This window comes from Dicentrarchus labrax, unplaced genomic scaffold (genome assembly GCF_905237075.1).
Source record: "Dicentrarchus labrax unplaced genomic scaffold, dlabrax2021, whole genome shotgun sequence".
NCBI lineage: Eukaryota > Metazoa > Chordata > Actinopteri > Moronidae > Dicentrarchus > Dicentrarchus labrax.
The window spans coordinates 15,381,063-15,390,136 of NW_026136703.1; the positions used below are offsets into that span (position 1 = coordinate 15,381,063).

General features: G+C 40.4%; 1 long non-coding RNA gene across 1 annotated transcript in view; it reads right to left on the bottom strand.

Moving 5' to 3' along the window:
* Positions 1-8,402, bottom strand: part of LOC127355289 (uncharacterized) — a 28,596-nt gene extending 20,194 nt beyond the window's left edge. Inside the window, exons 1-2 of the long non-coding RNA XR_007881728.1 lie at positions 8,317-8,402; positions 3,033-3,148 (exon numbers count right to left, since the gene is read on the bottom strand). This is a non-coding gene — a long non-coding RNA (uncharacterized LOC127355289). The remainder of the gene's footprint in view (positions 1-3,032; positions 3,149-8,316) is intronic.
* Between the last annotated feature and the right edge of the window lie 672 nt (positions 8,403-9,074).

Sequence of the window (9,074 nt, forward strand, 5' to 3'; positions counted from 1 at the left end):
TCGTGAAAGCACTGCTGTGCCTCCTTCTTCTGGGACCAGATGGTGATGGAGCTGGTCGCTCCACCCAACTGAGGGATGATGTCAGAAACAAAGACAAAGAGAGGGAGAGAGCATTTCTGATATATTAGCTTATGTAGTCAATTTTTTAGTGCTTTGTTTTATATGTATATTTAAAATGAACTCTCTAGAATCATCTCTGACCAACCAGCTCATTCTTCAATGTGCAAGTCTGCATGCATAGTGCATGTGAGTCCAGCCGTTTGCTAAACTGCAACCATCAAACTTCAGCATATTTTACTTGATGTTTTGGAGAGCCAGCATTAGCAGGATATAGCTAGCAACCTACTTTGTGTGTTCAGGTGCTGCTTTGTTTCACAACACCTTGCTGAGAACAAAAAAGGAGATGGGGGCTTGGCTGGTTCTGAATATCGCATAGCATAACATCATTATTTATGCACTCAGTTGCCAGAGTTTATTAGGTACACCAGCTAAAAGTAATACAGTATAATGCAGCAGCCCTGCAATAAACCCTACCTTCATGAAGGTTATAACGTTTAGTTCTTGTTGAAACTATTTTAGGGCCATTAGGGACATTTAACACCATTGTCATTTTTGAGGTTGTTTGTGGTGCTGTTGAATTGTGTTGAGGTAAACTGAAAAGCATTTCTAATATCTACCCATATTGATATAAATGTGATTGACCTGAGTAAATTCAAAGAAGAAAATGAACTGAACCCCTTTTAACCAAATTTCTAGATAAAGCAAAATAACAAGTTATGTAAGTAGGGTGAGCTGAGAAGAAATTGACATTTGAAATTGAATGTATGTAATCATTTAAGGAGAGCACATATAATAATTTTGCCACACCTGTTCCATCCCACATTGCAGCAGAATCAGGCTTCAGTCAATAATCTTAAATTAGGAATTACAACTCTATATTATACTTTGCCCTGCATTGGTAATTAATTATAGATCAGAACAAATGTTTTTTTAATTCTAAATGCAATCATAGCTGTTAGATTTCTTAATAAATGTCACCTTCAAAACATAAAACCTATTATGTGTGAGGCATGGCCACAGTATATGCTAGAATAAATAACTATATCAGCCAGGACTGCTTGATCAGCATTAGTGATAGCGGCTCATTTTTCCCATTAGTTCACTGTTCAAGTCCGTACTGTGCGTTATGATAGGAACACGTGCAAATTGTGCAAGGGGAGCTCATCACCAACCACACAGCTGACAGGCTGATGCTGCCTTGTGATGTATTGCCTCCACCTTTCTCAATAGGGTGTCTAATTGTGTGTAATGCTGGGGAGGCAATATGGTGAATGACAACATGTCTCAGCAATATTATGGATCATGAATCAGACAGCATATAAGTCTGCATGTGCTCAATCTGTTCTTATACTGGAGCTAAAAATACATACACACTTTTTTATTTTTGTAAATGTATCTGTAAAATGCAATATATTATCTCTTGGTTCAGCCTTACCAAAATCCACTGCACAGTAGCTTCATTTTCCTCTCATGCAGCCTCAGGTCCTCCAATATTCCCACAATCCCTCAGGTCCAAAATTACAACCAGTCTTCAGTGGATTGAGCCTCAGCTCATATATATAAAGGTCATACGTGACTATTAATGAGTATCTTTGTTCCGGTCTCAGTCTCTGGAGCTTGCTAATTGAGCTAGCATCTCTTTCCTTACATCCCTTGGATGTACACGCCGATGCACGGAGAGACGTCTGACAAAAAGTGTGTCTTTTTTCCTCCGATGCTGCTAACTGCAACGGTGTAGCTAAATGAGGCCTGTGATGGACGCTGTGCCAGACAGAGGCGTCCAAGCCCACCACTTCCCCTCCTCTCACTGCCTGGTGTGCAGAGCAATGGCCAATCAACTGCTCACACAAAGGAGGAATTAGCATATTCTCTGGCACAAAATCGCTCCCTTAATTGCAGCTGCATTGAGCCCCTGTTCTCCACACCTCCTCTCCACTCTTTCTCTTTCTCTTTCTCTATCTTTTTTTTTTTTTTTGTGCTCTCTGCATCACCAGCCTCTCCAAGTGTGTGTTTTTCTGTTACTCTTTCACGTTTCACTTCGTTCCCCCTCCAATCATTCAGTCTTCATCAGACGGCTATTGTGTGAGCACAGGGGGAGTACGCAGAGAGAGAAAGATGGGGGCTGGGAATGTGTTTGGCATGCTGTACTATAGGAACAAGGTTGTCAGTCTCAAATGATGCTCTCATAATCAGCACATTGGAGCTGGGCTGCTGCACAGAATGACAATATCAGCCCGGCGGTATGTACATTTCTGTGGTCTCCCTTTTGGCCTGTCAGTCTTTCTTTATCTCTTTCTGTTTGTGCTGCCTCTCACTGCTTCTCTTTTCTATCCCAACGTTTTTGTTTGTTGCTTTTAGTCTTTCTATCCTTGCTGCGTTTGTCTGGCATGCTTTACAGTTCTTGTGCAAATTTCCTTCTTCTGCTTTGCCTCCAGTGTTTCATCTCCATCTTCCGCTCCTGTTTGCTTTTCACTCCTGCTGCTTTACCCATTCCCTCTTTTACTTTTTTGTTTGGATCCATCTTTCTTGTGTTAATTACAGGCAGCAAAGAGCAAGGTGGGACTTAAAAAGGTTGCTGTAATGCTAGTTTGGTTTTCCTGAGTGGCTGGGTGTACTAATAGCATGCCTGTTTTGCACTAAACACCATGTGAATGTTTATCTGTACATCTAAGATCTCTTTCAATATCCCATCTTCCCCCCAGTAATGATATGCTCAGAACAGTGGCAAAGTAAAATACAAACCCTACTGTCACTGCCTCTACCAACTATCATCAAAGTTTCCCCACCCAGACCTCCTCCTTTACTGTCATATTCATATATTATATTGTGTATCTTCTCTCATACTATCACGGTTGTATATCTGCCTCCTAACTCTGTTATCATCACTGGGCTCACACAACTATCTCTGCTAACACTGTTACACCTTTATCTCTCCTGCCATATACTGTCACAGTTGTGGTGTGTCTGTCTACCTCTGTTGTTGCTTGTAGTTTGTCTCCCAGCATTGCTGTTGTGGTAACAGTGTTTATTCTGCCAGTCAAAGATGAGGCAGAGACAGCATCACTCATCTCTGTGTTGTGGAGAGAGCCTGTGTGGAGAGAGAGAGAGAGAGAGAGAGAGAGAGAGAGAGAGAGAGAGAGAGAGAGAGAGAGAGAAAATGAGAGGCAGCAGTCACATTTCAGACTGTAAAGAGTCCCAGGTGGTTTACACAGTTGTGCGTCTGAGATAAGCTGGGGTCTTGACTGCTGTTATGCAGAATGTACATACAGTTGGGATACTTGTGCCGTGATGCAGGCTACACATCCAGTAGGAAGGGTGTATAAGGTTCAGCTATACTGCAAGCTCTGCATCTAACCAGGTCACTCTGGCAGCTTCTTCTTGAACAATTACTGCACTGGAATATTAACAATAAACCACAGTATGGGGTTTATTGAGGTAGAGGGTTGGGTGATATGAATAAAATCCTCGACCAGGGTAAATGTTATTTTATCGCAATATGGGTATATGTCATGATATAATACACTTTTGAGAAAATCAATTGAGAAAGTGTTTATGGGTAAATAGGAATATCTCATTTTAGCTCATCCAGCAAATTAAATAACTGAGAAATCAAGGCATCTCATTGATCCAAAACTCATGAAAATCCAATATTGCCATAAAGCAGTCCTGCTCATTGATTTGCAGTGTTGCCCACAAGAGCCCCATACAAACAGAGACATTATATAGTGTAGAATATAGTAGCAACCACAATATATAACCACATCTCTGATCTATCTATCATCTCATTCAGTGGTGATAAATGTACTCTTTGTTTTGGATGAAGTAATGTTGTTGTTGTTTTGAATGGCCACACTTAGACAACCTGTGTTATAATATCATATTGTTATATAAATAAACATAATAAAACATAAATATCAACTAATTCTAACCAGTTACCATGACTACTATAACAGTAACATGACCAGCTGATCCCAGTGCTGTGTGGGTGGAGAACTGCTCTAATTAGGTTATATTACAAAACTAAAACTGATTGAAATGTGGGCTCAAGGTGATCACAAGTAGAAGATGACAGTGTACACAATGTGACCACTTACAGTGCTGAGGAAGTTAGAAGACAAAGTTACAGAGTTGGACAAACGTATAAAGTCAATACCACCCATATACAATCCAAGATGGTGCAAAATGTCACCAGAAGCTGCTCTGTGGCATTGCTTTCAATACTGCCAGTGGTGGCAGGAAGTTATATTCCTGTCAGTATATAACACCAATCAGTGTGAAGAGTGTAAACTGCTTGCACTCAACTGTTAATTGTCAATTTGTAAATCTATTATTGTTTAGTAGTTTTCAGCTGGTAGATATTCTCTGTTGGCAAACACTTTAAATAAGCATTTCCAGGTACTATGAAACATTTTACTAGAGCGCCTACATTATTCTTGAGACATAAAATCCCTTAATTAATGAAGACAAATTATATTGACTAACATTATTATTGTCATCTCATTAGGGGTGTTCAGTTATTCTCTCTTCAGATTGGTGAGTAAAACTGCTGTTCATCCTCTTTGTAATCTGACTATGTGAATATGATACTTAAAGATATGCTGACAGGACTTGGTTTACAGATTGGCTTATCATCCAGTCCTGTGCAATTTGCAGTTTGTGGTAGTGGTGGTAATACTAGTACTTGGTATTGGTGTTTTAAATCATTTTCAAAGCTCGACCTTCAAGCATGGTGACGGCAGTTTCTATGTCTTTATTCATCCACTGTCTCTTTGATCAATTCAAAGCTCAGAGAAATCCTACACCAATTATTCTAAAACTAACCTGTCACAAATTGCTTTTGTTATTAGCATATCAAGTCTGTTATGATTACAGTGCAATACTACAGCATGGAGAATTGAATCCTAAATATATTATCCTCTTCGCCACATAAAGAATAAGTAATTCCACATGTCTTTGCTTTCCGTTGTTCCCACTGACAGTTTAATAGTGTAATACAATGGTTTGGGAAAATGCGGATATAATATGAAAATAATTGTAAAACTGCCTGAGGACATTTATAGTAGATGTTTCAGAAAACATATCTCTGCTTGTTATATTATGGAGATAGTTGTACTGGAAATCACAGGAAAGATACAACAACAAATATAAAAAAAAATGTTGGTTTTTGAATAATAAAAATTATAATGCAAGATGAATGAGTCCCTTTTCTCCTTTTCACCTTATTCAGGTTTTACAGTGCAACCTTGTTCATGGAGCTTGCAGATAAATCTTAATAAGCATGGCTCTCTGGTATTAACAGTGTTTGAACTGGAAGGCCTGCACAAATAGCCTCTTTATTAATAATGCTTGACAGGGCTTCTGGTTGGAAGCTAAAGGCTCATTAGAACACACTAACTAGTCCCGGGTAGCCGAAACGCATGGCTGCTGCTGGTCTCTAATAAAGAACAGACTAATTGGCTAATTACATTCACAGACAAAGCTCATGAGTGCTTTGCTTATGGACCTTATTGCAAAAGGCCAGTATTTAAAATGCGGGGCGTAAAACTGGGGTCACTCTGAAGGAAGCTTGCTGTATAATGAACACGCGACTGCACATTGACAAACGGAGGTGCACTCACGGCATCACACATAGACATTCACACACTTCCACACGTGCACAATTTATCGGCAAAAAAGGGAGCGGTGACTTCACATCATGCAGCTCATTAAGGAAAATGCCTTCATTACCATGCTTTGTATCTAAACTCTTCATTGACTCAACCAATCTAACTGATTGAAAGAGAATTACTTTGAAGGAAAATGTTGCGCTGTGTGATATGAGAGAGCATTTATGCAGCACAATCAGTGTCTTTGTTCAGCGGATCTTCAAAAGTTATCAGGTTGACAACCTATTTCTGGAAAAATTTTACACTCTGCTCCAGCCTTTCAAATAGGTCCCAGTAGTGAGCTAAATAAAGGAGAGATGGGAGAGCTGCAAGATGAAGATGAAGAGCTAGATAAAAAGAGGGGAGGGGGGGAGGGAGACAGAGTATAGCTGACCCGACAGGAAGTCTTTGACAGGGACCCACGCGGCAGGTAGCAGAGGTGCAGGACTCTGACACTGAAACTGAGCGCATAGTCATCCATCACCTTGGCAACTTTGCCTGTCAGTACGGCAAGCCGAGGGACGCAAAGGCGGTGCCGGGGCAGATGGGAAGGGAGAATGTGGCTTGGAGTCCTCCACCAGAGGAACCATGGTCAGAGACAGAGACAGGACAGCAGCCAGGATGTGCACTGACACACATACATGCACACACAGTCACACACATACAAGTTAAAATAGGGGCTAAAGTGTGTGTTGACCGTTGGCCTTCCCTGTCCCTCTGTCCACACTGCAGACCGGCTGTCTGGAGGAAGTAGATACAACACATCCATCATCACACACACTCCTGTCTCCGAGACCTCTACCCTGCTGCAGTAAAGTGCAAGTGTGTGTGTGTGTGTGTGTGTGTGTGTGTGTGTTTAAGTGTGTATGTGTGCATTTTGGCAAGGGGTGTGTGGGCTTTTTCTGCCACTGTCCTCTGCATATTTTCCATGACTGGCCACATTAATGTGAAGACAAAAAGAAGACCAAGAGCATGCATTTATTTGATCTTATCTGCTTGTTGTCTTACTTACAAGTGCTGCACAAGTGTTGGAGTGCATGAGAACATTTATATAAGCCCTGTTTACTTCTCAAGTCCTCACGGGGAAGGGAATGATTAACATTTCATCTGACAACATTGTCTTTGGTGTGGTTGCGTGTGTGAGTGTTTATACTTGTTTATGTCGCTGCGTTACAGAAATATCTCACAACACAATCACACAATGCTTCAAGCCAATCAATAACAATCAGACTTATTCGGATATGGCCTGAGCTGTGAGCTGTTCTGAGCTTACTCTCGGTCTTAATTTCAAAATCACATCAAATTCACAATTAAGGCTGATTACCATCATCACCGGCTTGTTGTCAAAGGATTAAGGGAACACAAACAAACTGTTAGCGGCCAGATTAACAAGTATGAGCAAACAACCAGTCTGCCATTATGGAATTATATTCAATTTAATAATTGCTTGTCTGTGATAAAAAGCTGCTCTGGTTGAGTTCAGTCAAAGTCCCTCAGGAGCAGCTATGGTGGAATTGTGGGTAATTGTCAACCATAGTTTGAATGTCGTGCAACCAAACTGTTGCTGCCCTACAGGCCACAGCCAGCCGGATGTCACTGTGTTTGCACGGCACAGTGTTTGAGTAATTCAATTTCTTTTATATAGAGTGAACAACACAGAACACAGAGCACAACTTTAATTTCCCACAATTACTCCTCTGCCAGATCTGTTTCACTGCATCAGTTTTGCGGTAGCAGACCACTTCATTTAATTTAGATACTGTAAATCATAGTGCTTAGATTCGATGGAAGATTAAAACGTAACTCAGTTTAGAGTCTCTGAGGGAAAAGGCAATCATCAGAGTATCTCGTATCTAGTTAAATTCCAGGCGAGGCAGATGTAGAGCAAACTATTGATATTGCTCCATATTAGACCAACAGTCACATAATCCTGTGTGATTACTGGAGGTGCTACAGTCAAGGATCACTTCTGTGGCGAAGTCTCTTGTGGCCACAAGTTGAGATTAAACCCCGACTTTTAACGGCAGAGGCTTGACACAAAATGATGCGGAGATATAAAGGAACATACCATAGTGTCAGTGGAGTCAAAACTAAGGAAAAGTTGCCACGATTCTCTTCCTACCTTTATTTTCTCACTAATTAGAAAGCATCTCTCATCCCACATATATAATAATTTTGTTCGTTATTGCATTGTCTTGACCACTGTCTGTGTCTGAACGGGGAGTGCTATAAATAAAAGTCAGATCTGTAAATTGAAGGTCAAACCATTCTCAAACTTTAGTCATAACTGCTTGACTAATCTGATTAATCTCTGTAGGATTATATATAGCATGGTGCTAATTGGCCTCAGCAATTGCTTCTGTTATTCAGAGGTGAATATGTGTCTGCACCTGTAAGTCAGTTTGTGCTATTATCAGTTTAATCTAATGTGGGAGTATTACCTTGCAACAACTAAAGTAAATTGTAGTTCAAACATTAAATAAATTAAGTCTCAACAGTCAGAATTCTTTGCTCAGGAGACTATGATCTGAAAGTGGAAGCAATCTTTAACTTTAGCCAGTTATTGCTTGTATCAGAATATTGGATGAGGGATAGATTATTCAAGACCTACCGTATCAGAAAGGGAAGGGTGGTGCTCTTCTGATCGATTCACTTCATCAATATTGAATCTGCTACACCAGACTACACAAGGCTGTGGCACAGAGGGGACTGTAAAAAAGTAAGGAGGGAAGCAAGACATAAGGGGAAAAGAAAAGGACTTGCATAAAGCAAATGTACTGAAGAAAGGGATTGTGAAGTTAAAGGAGATACAAAGGAATCTGAGCAACTAATGCAGCCTTTGGGAGAGCTACACAGCATTATCTATAATAGAGATAGACTAAAGATAGACTAAATCACCAGCCATTGCTCTTTTAGAACATTGCTTGTAAAAGCACACTTAAACTGTCTCCAACTCCAGCAATAATGTGATTGTAGCCTTCAGACAACATAATAATGGTGCCTTTAAAACACCCTAGATGCAATGTTTGTGTGTTACTCAAGCAGTAATCAACACACAAGACTAGTTTATAAGCACTACCAGTCTCTAGGGACCACTGTGACGGAACTACTTTGAACTGTCCAACATTGTCATCCATAGATAATCTGAATTCTCATTTGGCTAAAAATGGCACACCTCATACTTCCATAGGCTACAACTCTCAAGGTATTTATCCAAGAGGCTAACATCATATCACAGAGTATATATATATATGAGTACATCATCAAAATAGTGCAGCGGAGACCGAGCTCTCATCTGTGGCTCAGCAGTCCATTAAAGCTCTTAAAACATCAACTCAACAGGCATCACTGTGGCCGGCTCCATTACTG